The sequence below is a fragment of the Gossypium arboreum genome, chromosome 10 (assembly GCF_025698485.1).
Source record: "Gossypium arboreum isolate Shixiya-1 chromosome 10, ASM2569848v2, whole genome shotgun sequence".
NCBI lineage: Eukaryota > Viridiplantae > Streptophyta > Magnoliopsida > Malvales > Malvaceae > Gossypium > Gossypium arboreum.
Window position 1 is genome coordinate 104043612 of NC_069079.1, and position 12750 is coordinate 104056361.

At 39.5% G+C, this 12750-nt stretch overlaps 1 non-coding gene across 1 annotated transcript; it reads right to left on the minus strand.

Annotated features, from left to right (window-relative positions):
* Nucleotides 1-3169: 3169 nt before the first annotated feature.
* Nucleotides 3170-3276, minus strand: LOC128282862 (small nucleolar RNA R71). The gene has a single exon (XR_008273214.1). It is a non-coding gene; the product is annotated as a small nucleolar RNA R71 (small nucleolar RNA).
* Between the last annotated feature and the right edge of the window lie 9474 nt (nucleotides 3277-12750).

A 12750-nucleotide genomic window follows, 5' to 3' on the forward strand; every position in this document is an offset into this window, starting at 1 on the left:
CCACTCTTAACTTGATGAAAACAAAACTCATGAGACATATCCCCCATCTGTTTACCTCTAATCTGATCAATCCATATTGGTTTTACATGAAGTTCTGCCAACAGACCCCCATTGTTGAATAAAATGAGACAAGTGAACATTGCTCTTAGGTCGATCAGAGCCCTACGGCTCAATGCATCAGCCACCATATTGGCTAACCAGGATGGTACTAGATGGTGCAATCATAATCCTTAAGCAACTCAATCCATCTACGCTGCCTAAGATTCAAATCCTTCTGGGTGAGGAGATATTTGAGGCTCTTGTGATCAGTGTAAATAGTACACTTCTCACCATACAAATAGTGCTTCCACATTTAAAGCGAAGACTACCGCTGCCAACTCCAGATCATGCATAGGATAATTAGCCTCATGAGTCTTGAGCTGACGAGACGCATAAGCAACCACCTTTCTGTCTTGCATCAGAACACAACCCAGACCCACATGTGATGCATCGCCGTACACAACAAAGTCCTTACCAGGCTCAGGCTGTATCAGAATAGGAGCTTGAATCAAAATAGTCTTAAGCTTATCAAAACTCTCTTATTGTGAATCAATCCAAATGAAGGGAACTCCCTTACGTAGTAGTTTAGTCATTGCAGCCGTGATCAAAGAGAACCCTTCTACAAAATGTCGATAATATCCGGCCAGCCCTAGAAAGCTACAAATTTCAGACACATTCTTCGGCTGTTTCCAATCCAAGACAACCTTAATCTTATGAGGATCAACATCAACCCTTTTCGTCGCATAATCCAGACTCACCATGTGTTTAACCAGCAAGTCCATCCCTAGAATCAGATCGAACTCCCCAAACGGAAGCTCCATTAGATCAACCAGAAACATTGTCCCTTGAACCTCCAACGAAACGTCTCTATACACTCTACTAACTCGAACAGACTGCCTCAAAGGACTTAACACAGTTACCTTACTATCAGTACTCTCGACTAGAATCCCCAAAATCTCAGACACAGAACCAGCTACATATGAGTGTATACAGCCTAGGTCTATCAGTGCAAGATAAGGTACATTAAATATTAAAAATGTACCTATAATGAGGTCCGGTTGATAAACCGTAATTTATACATATTTTTATCCCATGCTTAGCACATTTATGGATGGTTTCTCCTTAGAATTGGTGAATTCGATGCTCCTAATCCTTTAATTTTAGGTTCTATACTTAGGTGAGCATAGGACAGTAAAAAGAGTGAGAAACGGGCCGAAAACAGAGAAAATGGACCCACGTGGGAAATCAACACGGCCTGGACTTCCTCACACGGGCGTGTCACACAGCTGTGTCCCTTTGGCAGGATTGAAGCACGACTTACACGGGTATACTACACGCCTGTGCTTGTTTAACAGCCTTGACCACGGGCTGGAGTAATCACACACGGGCGTGTCCCTACCGAGCCCAAGTATAACCCTATTCGGAAAAAGCCAAACCTCTTAGGAATTCTAAAGCCTATTTAAACACCAGAGGAGGAACTTAGAAGGAGAACAGAGTGTAGGAAGCAAGAAATTACTCAAGGAAAGCCGATTGATCCATCTCAGAAGCCGGATTCATCATCAAGACTGAAGATCTCCCTTCAAGTTCCTTTAGGAGTTTTGGGTTTTCTTATGTTTTGTTATCTTTATGCTTTTGAGATGTTTTATTTCATAAGTATGAACTAAACCCCCTAAATACCTAAGGGGAATGAAACCTAAGATGGATCTTGTTATTATTATCTGAATTGTATGATAAATATTTGACTTGTTATTAATTTTGTGTTCTTAATTCTTGTTTTGATATTCCAGGATATTGATTCAAGTTAAGCTCTTATTCAGAGGAGGAATAGACCCTGTCTAAGAGTAAATTTGTCATAATTAAGCGGAGCTGATTTCACGCGTAGAGATAGGGCGATAAGATTTTTCTGGATTAAGCTGAAACCTAATAAGGGAACCCATAGATCGAGTCAATGCAATTCTAGGGTGTTAATTAGAAAGAGATTTCAATTATTCAACCTAGGGTTAGACGTTACTAGTCTCGAGAAAGATAATAATATAACTTAGGGATTTCTATGGATCAAGTCAAATGAATAAATTGTCTGATTCAGAGTCAAATAACAAGTGAAGTTCAGGTGGATTTTTCCTTAGGTATTGTCTTAATCAATCGAATTTTCCCAAAAGTATTTTCCCAAATTTTTTTTCTGTGCATTCTTAGTTAGTAATTAGTTTAGATAACCAAACCTCTAAATTTTTAAGCTAGATAATAAAAAAGAAGTAAATACTAGTACTCGTAGTTTCTTTGGGTTTGACAACCCGACCTTGCTGAACTATATTATTGTTCGATAGGTACACTTGCCTTAATCGTGACAATAAAATAGTCTCAAGAACGATTCTTTCATAAATCTTTAAAACCTGTCATGAATATCACGTATCAAGTTTTTGGCACCGTTACCGGGGAACTAGGATATTAGGAACACTCGATTTTTATTACTTTAGCCATTTTACTTTTATTCCAACTTAAATTTTTATTTTCTTTTCTAATTTTTCATTTATTTTCTTCTGATAGGTTTTTTCTAGTTTATGATCAGAAGAAACCCATCAGGACCATTACTATTTGATAGTGAGCTCGATCGCATAGTTCGTAGAAATCGAAGAGAAATAAGGCAAAGCTTACGATACACAGAGGAAGAGCAAGAGGACGATACTTCAACAACAACCGAGGAGATGGCTGAAAACCAAGAAAATCCGCTACCTCCTGCGATTGTTGTTAATCAGAATCCTGCTCCACGCACTATGTATGATTATGCTAAACCTAATTTAATAGGAACTGAATCAAGCATAGTTAGGCCTACTGTAGCTGCAAATACTTTTGAACTGAAACCTAACACAATTCAAATGATACAGCTATTTGTTCAGTTTGATGGTTTGCAGGACGAAGATCCCAACGCTCACTTGCAAACTTTTTGGAACTATGTGATACATTTAAAATTAATGGCATTTCTGATGATGCCATTCGCCTTCGGTTATTCCCTTTTTCGTTGAGGAATAAGGCTAAGCAGTGGTTGAACTCATTGCCATGAGGATCAATCACTACTTGGGAACAGATGACTGAAAAATTTTTATTAAAATATTTTCTGCCGGCTAAAACTGCTAAATTATGTAATGATATCTCTTCTTTTGTGCAGATGGATTTAGAAACACTCTACGATACATGAGGGAGATACAAGGACCTTTTGCGAAGATGCCCTCACCATGGGTTACCAGTCTGGCTACAGGTCCAAACATTTCACAATGGCTTGAACCCTTCGACTTTGCAGATGGTTGATGCAGCTGCTGGCGGAACCATTAATAATAAGACACCTGAAGATGCCTATGAATTTATAGAGGAGATGTCACTGAATAACTATCAGTGGCAAGTCATGAGGACAAAGCCAACGAAAACAGCCAGTGTTTATAACTTCAATTCGGTCACCATGCTCTCTAATCAGGTAGAAATCTTGACTAAGAAAATTGATGGTTTTCTTAGTTCTTCAAAGGTACACCCAGTAATGCAGTGCGAAGCAAGTGGAGGTGGATCGAGTAGTTCAGAATACCCACCTTATGGCCACAACATGGAGAACGAGCAGTTAAATTACATGGGTAACAATCCTCGATCTCAAAACAATTCTTATAGCAATACTCACAATGCAGGTTGGAGGAACCACCCAAATGTTTCATGGGGAGGCCAAAGAAATCAGAGACCACCACCCCCTCCAGGCTTTAAGCAACCACCGTACCAGTAGGAGAAAAAGTCGAACCTTGAGGAGATGCTAACCAAATTCATCTTGATGTCAGAAACTCATTTTTAGAATACCGAGATGGCACTCTAAAATCAAAAAGCATCAATCTAGGGGCTCGAAATTCAGATTGGACAGCTCGCCAAGTTGATTTTCGAACGACCACAAGGTAGCCTGCCAAGCAACACTGAATCTAACCCAAGGGAGCAACTCAATGCGATTGCCATTCAAGATGAGGAAGGGTTAGTTGCAAAACCAAGGCCAGAAACAGTGATAAGCAAAGGTAAGAATGAGGTAGGCCAAAATGACCCAAAGCTGGTGAGTACAGAATATAAACCACGTGTACAATACCCTAATGCGACAAGGAAAGACCGATCAGATTAACAATTTCGTAAATTCCTTAAACTTTTAAAGAAACTACATATTAACTTACCATTTGTTGAAGTCGTTTCACAGATTTCAAACGCAGTCAAGTTTTTAGGAGCTTTTAACAAATAAACGAAAGTTGGATGAGGCGTCGCACGTGGAGTTGAATGTAGATTGCTCAGCCAAATTACAGAATAAGCTACCCAATAAATTGAAGGATCCAGGGAGTTTTACGATTCCTTGTTTAATTGGTAGTTTAGATGTTCATAATGCATTGGCTGACTTAGGGGCAAGCATTAAAGTTATGCCTTATAAAATGTTTAAACAGCTAGGTCTTGGGAAACCCAAACAAACTAGGATGAGCATTCAATTAGCTGATAAAACCATTAGATTTCCTAGGGGTATCATTGAAGATGTTCTTGTTAAGATTGATAAATTTATATACCCAGTAGACTTTGTTGTTCTAGACATCGAAGAGGATAGTAGCGCACCTTTAATTTTAGGATGATCCTTTTTAGCGACTGCTAGAACCATTATTGATGTTGGTACAGGTGAACTCATACTTCGTGTGGGAGACGAAACAATCACCCTTCAAGCTCGTAATTCGAGTAAAACATCAAAAATTGAAGGTGGTTGTATAAATCATTCTACTAATACTGATCATGTTGTGGAACCCTCTATGTAGGAAACAGTAGAACACATACGAGCTATGTTCAAACAACAACAAAGGACCTATCTATGAAGAACGAAGGCTACAAATCGAGGAGCTAGATGAATGGTGGATACAGAAGCAGAGAACACTCGATAAACCAAAACCAAACCAGAACAAGCTCAATACCTCACCAAATCAACTTAAGGTTGGAGACAAAGTACTAATAGATGTAGTAGATCCTCGCATTGCCACTCTTGAACCTAATGAAGAAATTCCTCTTATGGTACTCAGTATTTTCCCATATGGTATAGTCGAGGTAATTCATCCCAAATTCGGCATATTTAAGGTAAACAATACTCGTCTTAAACCTTATGTTGATAAAGTTGATAGTAAGGATGAGGAGTGTAAACTCCTCACACCACCTTGACCATGTAGAAGAGAGGTAAGTCGAGATTAGACTATAAATAAGCGCTTCTCGGAGGCAACCCGAGCACTAACAGAGTTAATCTCTTTAAAATTTTAGTTTTTTAACATCTACCATACTAACCGAATCATGGAATGCAGGCTTTCTAAAGACCACACGGCCAGGCAGACAGGCTTGCATTAGGCCGTGTGAAAACAGGGCAAGATTTTATTTTTTTCTTTTTTCCCCAACACGGGATGCGATAAGTTGCCATGGTCGTGCGACATGGCCGTGGGCAAAACTGCAAAGCAACACTGGCATGAGACATGCCCGTGCCTTGAAACAGTGGTTGAAACTGAGAATGTAACACGAGCATGTGACATGCCCGTGCGATCCGCCCGTGGTTCACACTGTGAAAACAAACACGGACATGGACCTATGTACACGAGCATGGGAGAAGCGAACAAAGCAAGACACGGCCGTGTGCACTTACATTCCCAAAAAACACGGGTGTGGGCCGAATGTCAGTCGTGCCCAAATTCAAAATTCACAAAACACACAGGCAAAAATTAGGGCACACGGGCGTGTCCCACGGGCGTGTGGCCCAAAATCTATATAAACCCCTCACTATTCATCATCTCCCTCCCCCAAAATCCCTAACCCTAAATGCTACAACTCTACACGCCCTACCCCCCACGCCCGTACGCCGCCTACAACACCGATTATGATGCCCAAGCTTCTTCTTTTTGCATTTGTTTTCTCTTTTCTCTTTGTTTTCTTTAAATATGTTGCTTATTTCATGATTTCTCTGCTCTATTGAACTATTTTGAATGAATATTTATAGTTAGAATATTAAAATACTCATGCTTGTTTTATAAAAATTTTTAGTTACTACATTATGCTATACTCTTTCATTTTTCCTTGTTTCCATGAAATTTATGCTTACCCACATGCATTCATTCATTGTTCCCATAATCATTTAACTTGATATATTTAGTTATTTTAGTTTAAATCATCCAGTACGTAAATCTCATGAAATATTCATATTTAGTCTTGATTTTCCATACTATTTTTGGGGCATATTGGTTGAACTTCAATTTTTCAACGCAGGTACAATGTCGTCCTCACGTGGTAAGAAGACCGCTGTTCCCGCCTTGAAAAAGAGGAAAAGAGTAGCGTCATTCTCGGGTCTTACCACGAAGATTAAGCACCCGTTCCTCCAGGTTCCCTTGGGATCCTAGGAGGAATTATATCAAATATTTTGGGCCTGACCCCTAGGTGTGGGTAGTTGCACTGACTGGGCTGCATTCAAACAGATTCAATTGGCTGACGCGGTCTGAGCCCTCCTAATGACTGACCCGTGGGGGCTCTTCTTTGAGATCGTTGAGCCAACGTATCTCAAGTTCACATTGGAACTCTGCTCGACGTTCCATATTCAGACCGTCATGACTAAATTCGACGATCCTAGAACGGTCCAGTTCTGCCTTAGTGGTCTAGTACGCCAGTTGAGCGTACCCGAGTTCGAGATTGCACTAGGGCTATACATAAAGGAATTCATGGATGATAATGAACTCAACAACCTCTACCGCCACATCCGCTACTCGCCCTCAAAATGTTAGAGTTACCTCGTCCCTACCTCGGGCACCTACGATCCTAGCCGTTCCAAGGCATCGGCTCTCCCTCCATCCCTGAGGTATTTACACGCCATCTTGGCTCACACTCTGATAGGGAGACGAGAGAGCACCAGCGTCGTCACCACCCACGATGCCTATTTCTTATGGAGTATGGCGAATGGGCACACCATCGACCTCGCCTACTTTATTGCCCTTGCCATTCGCCACCAAACGGAGCGGTACAAGAAATGGGTCATCTCTATTGGTACCAATGTGACTCGACTGGCTCGGCACTTCGGGCTCCTCAACACAGTAGCCCAATCATCCTCCCTCACTCTCATCGGCCAGATGTCCCCAAAGGGCATCTTGAGCATGCTAAGTATGAGGATAATCGAGAAACGACGTGGCACCTACCCTCCTCAGTACCGCCTCGTCTAGTCCACTGAGGAGGAGGATCTAGAGGACATTACTGATGATGTTTCTCCATGTCATGAGGACCCACCGTCTCAGCCACCACCACCCCCTCTCGTCCAGTTCATGCGGCGGCTTCATACGCTGGCATCTGTGAGCGCCTTACTCGATTCGAGTAGCAGTGTTTTTAGTGCTTCGATAACATTAATGCTACTCTACAGCAGATTTGTTAGCACTTTCACATCTCATCGCCACCCCCACCTCGCGAACCATCTGGCGATGAAGATGTTTAAAAACTTTTATTTATTATTTTGTGTTGTTAGTTTTATTCTATTTTAAGAATATTTTTTATTTTTTTAAGCCTATTTTTATTAGGATTTATAATTATTATTTTACAATTTTGAATTTCGGCTATTTCATTACAAGTAATTATTCTTCTTTATATATTTCCTAAAAAAGTTCCTGATTCTATCACACTTATAGAGAGCTCCAAAGCACACTATTACCTAGGAACCTAAAACTCCACTAGGAAATGTTCTCTACGACTGCCATGCCCTGCTCGACCACGACCATAGCCAACATGAGATATAATATTCTTTTGGCGCAGCATTTGTGGAACCCAACCTCTACCACCACTGGAGTATCCTCCTCCACCCTCATCATTGCTTTGGCCGTTTATTCTCCATGACTCTAATTCCAGGAGTTCATTCATTGTTCAGGAAGTTTCACTTCTCTACCGATCTTATGATTATAAATCTCTCTTTGTTAATATATCTTTCTTTGTACATTGAGGGCAATGTCCATCTTAAATGTGGGGGGTCTTTTATATCATCATTAGAAATCCCTGAATTTTGTCTTATTCTCACGTGAATCACTCATATCACTATTGGAATGAATTTTGATTAATTTATGACTTTTATTGATATGTCTTGAATTAAAACATAGGTATTTATGCATTGATTGTTTAAACTTTAAGATATTAGGGAATCAAGCATGATAAGTTGATTTTTGAAGAATTAAAAACTTTTAGGTTGTTTCCCTAAGTTTAGGTATTATCTTGAGTTGAAATTCACAAGTTTGAACATCCAAAAGCTTTAATTTTTGTGAGATATTGAGCCTTTAGAGCATATTTTATTCCTTTTATGCTCACTTTCATTATGAGTGTGTCAGTTTTGATTTGTTATTCTAGAACTTGCTTGATTATGCATATGAAGACCACACCATTTGATTTGATATGCTAAGATGATAAAGGCACTTAGGTTTAACCCACTCACTCCACAAAAGCCTACCTCCATAATTAACCCTTAGTGAACCCCTTTTGAGCCTAACAAGCCATTAATTGATTTACCCTCAATATTAACCCATAACCCATTATTGTTGAAATCCCCTAATTTGATTCCTATTTTTGTCGAGATTTAATTTGAGAAAATTGTTTAGTTATGTTTTGTGCTTCTAAATATTTTACTTGTGCTTAAAAAAATAATACTTATATACATATTTGTAGTAATTCGTAATTTTTGAGCTTGAGTGTTAGTTCCATATTATAAGAAGAAGCTCTATTGTATTCTACTGATGACTAGTTATTTTTCTATCTAGGTAATTTTTCAATTCAATATCGATTCTAACATCTTCTTTCAGCTTGTGACCACACCGCCTAACCAAAGCCACATTACAACCCTCTAAAAAGACCTTTTTGATTGACGTATCAGCTCAATATATAGTGGTGTAGATTTGATTTTAAAGCAAGCCTATGGTAATAACTTTTCATATTGACTACTGAGTGCTTTTATTGATGTCCTTAAACACCTTGAGTGATTTGAGTGAATCTTTAGTGAGGATGTTAAACTCTATGATATTTTGATCAAAGGTAATCACATAAATGAGGGGAGACACCTATGTTTTCGTGATAAAATGCTCAACTTGGGATACTTGAAACTTTGATGTACTTTTAGTTGAATTTTCAATGTATGAGTACTTACGGATTATTTTGAGATATTATTGATAGGGATTATAAATTGAGAAGAATTTTTTTTGATTATGAGTTGAATATTTTTGCTTGAGGACAAGCAAATGCTTAAGTGTGGGGTTTTTTGATAAACCGTAATTTATACATATTTTTATCCCATGCTTAGCACATTTTTGGATGGTTTCTCCATAGAATTGGTGAATTCGATGCTCCTAATCCTTTAATTTCATGTTCTATACTTAGGTGAGCATAGGAGAGTAAAAAGAGCGAGAAACGAGCCGAAAACAGAGAAAATGGACCCACGTGGGAATCAACACGGCCTGGACTTCCTCACACGGGCGTGTCACACGGTCGGGTCCCTTTGGCAGGATTGAAGCATGACTTACACGGGTATACTACACGCTCGTGCTTGTTCAACAGCCTTGACCATGGGCTGGAGTAATCACACACGGGCGTGTCCCTACCGAGCCCAAGTATAACCCTATTCGGAAAAAGCCAAACCTCTTAGGAATTCTAAAGCCTATTTAAACACCAGAGGAGGAACTTAGAAGGAGAACAGAGTGTAGGAAGCAAGAAATTACTCAAGGAAAGCCGATTGATCCATCTTAGAAGCCAGATTCATCATTAAGACTGAAGATCTCCCTTCAAGTTCCTTTAGGAGTTTTTGGTTTTCTTATGTTTTGTTATCTTTATGCTTTTGAGATGTTTTCTTTCATAAGTATGAACTAAACCTCCTAAATACCTATGGAGAATGAAACCTAAGACGGATCTTGTTATTATTATCTGAATTGTATGATAAATATTTAACTTGTTCTTAATTATCTGTTCTTAATTCTTGTTTTGATATTCCAGGATATTGATTCAAGTTAAGCTCTTATTCAGAGGAGGAATAGACCCTGTCTAAGAGTAAATTTGTCATAATTAAGCGGAGTTGATTTCACGCCTAGAGAAAAGGTGATAAGATTTTGCCGGATTAGAATGAAACCTAATAAGGGAATCCATAGATCGAGTCAATGCAATTCTAGGGTGTTAATTAGAAAGATATTTCAATTATTCAACCTAGGGTTAGACGTTATTAGTCTCGAGAAAGATAATAATATAACTTAGAGATTTCTAAGGATCAAGTCAAATGAATAAATTGTCTGATTTAGAGTCAAATAACAAGTGCAGTCTAGGTGGATTTTTCCTTAAGTATTTTCTTAATCAATCGAATTTTCCTAAAAGTATTTTCCCAAATTTTCTTTCTGTGCATTCTTAGTTAATAATTAGTTTAGATAACCAAACCTCTAAATTTTTAAGCTAGATAATAAAAAGGAAGTAAATACTAGTACTCGTAGTTCCTTTGGGTTCGACAACCCGGTCTTGCTAAACTATATTACTGTTCGATAGGTACACTTGCCTTAATCGTGATAATAAGTTAGTCTCAAGAACGATTCTTTCATAAATCTTTAAAACCTATCACAAATATCACGTATCATCGGTGCATCTCTGTCCTTATGGCGATGAGCAGCATAGACCAAAGCAGGCTGCCTCACCTCAGTCAACCTAGCACCTCTGCCTGATACTCTTTGCCTTCGGCCAATGCCGTTACCACCCCTAGCCTGACCTCGGCCCCTAGATGGTTGCTAAACTACTCTCAGTGGCTACGCAGTACCAGTACTCGTATCTTGCATCTGATCAGTTCTCAGCAGACAATCTCTAACACGATGCTCAGTAGAGCCACATCTTAAACAAGCCCTAGTAGTCCTCTAACATTCACTCGGATGGCGTCTACCACAGTGCCTACCAAACGCCACCCAAAAGGTGTAACAAGAGGCCTAGCTCTGACTGGCCCATAAGCTCTGGCCTTTTTCTTAGGCCTTATCCCAGAACTCGGGGGCTCCAATTCCTTGTTATTCTTTCCTTTCTCTCAGTTTTGGCGCTCCGCGCGCTTAATCTCTTCGGTGTTCTTCGCCTTCTCAACTAGAATAGAGGAGCTATCAGAACTCACAAACTGTCCTTGAGACCATCCTTAAATTAGACAAAGTGCTCATACTCGATCACCACCATGCCTTGCGCATAACGGCTCAACCTTAGGAACTCGGCCCTATATTCAGCCACCGAACGATCTCCCTGAGTGAGATTAAGGAACTCTCATCTCCTAGCGTTGATATAATTGGCCCTTACGTACTTGCCCTAGAAGGCTGTCTTAAAGAGATCCCATGTTAGTCGGTTGAACTGGGTGCCCTCCTTAACCGTCAACCACCACTGGTACGTCTCATCACAAAGTAGAGATACAACTCCCTTAAGTTTCTGCTCAACAGTAAAACCCAGGTCATCCATAACTCTTTTCGTGGCCTCCATCCAATACTCGATCACATTAGGGGCGACTCTAGTGACACCCCTGAATAATTTAGCCCCATTGGACCGGAGTCGTTTCGTAACCGACCCTTGGCCCTCAGTTCCAGTGTTGGGCCCAGCGACCCTTTCCAAAATTCGTAGCATGGCTTAGGACAGTGCGTCGTCCCCAGCCGCACGATCTCGAGACCTAGTCTCTGTCACAGGTGATACCGGTGTCTCACTAGTATCAAATTTAGGCATATTCCCAGATGACAAGGACCCCGCTTGAGCCCTTCTACGGCCTTTGCCACGGCTTTTAGTACCGTGTCCACGAGTACCACGTGCACTCATCGTAAATTTTACAATTTATTTTTGTTAGCAGTTTTATGCATTAGTTAATAGTTCCGATATTTTTATTAACAGATATTTTATGCAGTACAGTATCAAAATATTCAGAGTCAGTTATCGCGAGTAGTAATCTCACTATAGTTTTCAGTTTACACTACCTAGAGTGTTTTCAGTGTAATACACTACCTAAAGTAGTTTCAATATATACTATCTACAATACTACGAAATAAATAGTACAAATTTTAGAAAACTTACAGGATCGACGCCGGAGACTCCGTGAACCACACACTTGACCAGAATATTTGAAAATATTTGGAAATAATTTCTTTAAAAACCAATTTTGGAACCCAAAATTCACAGCCGAGTTTTGCAACTTGGCTTTGATACCACTAAATGAAACATTCCAAACCCGGCCCAGACGTTATAGCCAAATCTGGCGACGTCACATGATATGAAGTTTGAAATCAGATTTGACGAGTTACAATTGTTCCAGTTACTTAATCTTTGTTTTACCATAGAGTAGAAATACATGGTCTTTGTTGTGATTAAAATGTATCTCTTTTACGCAGCAGCTTTAGAAACATTCTATTTTAGGAAAAATCATTTTTATTTACGAAAACCTTAGTTTTTAGGAAAACCAAGTTTTGATGAGTTACAGTTTAAATAATCATAAAATCGTATAAAGTCTCGAATTAAAACCAAACAGTCCAAGTCCAGAATTACATCAAAACCACTAAATAAGTAATAAAAACTGGAAGTAAATGGAAAGTCAGTCTAGAATTTTACATGTGGCCACCATCGAGTCCTCCGCTACACCGATCTGTCATAACTGGGGATTACCTGTACAAATTAAACAGAAAAGGAAGAGTTTTCGCAAAC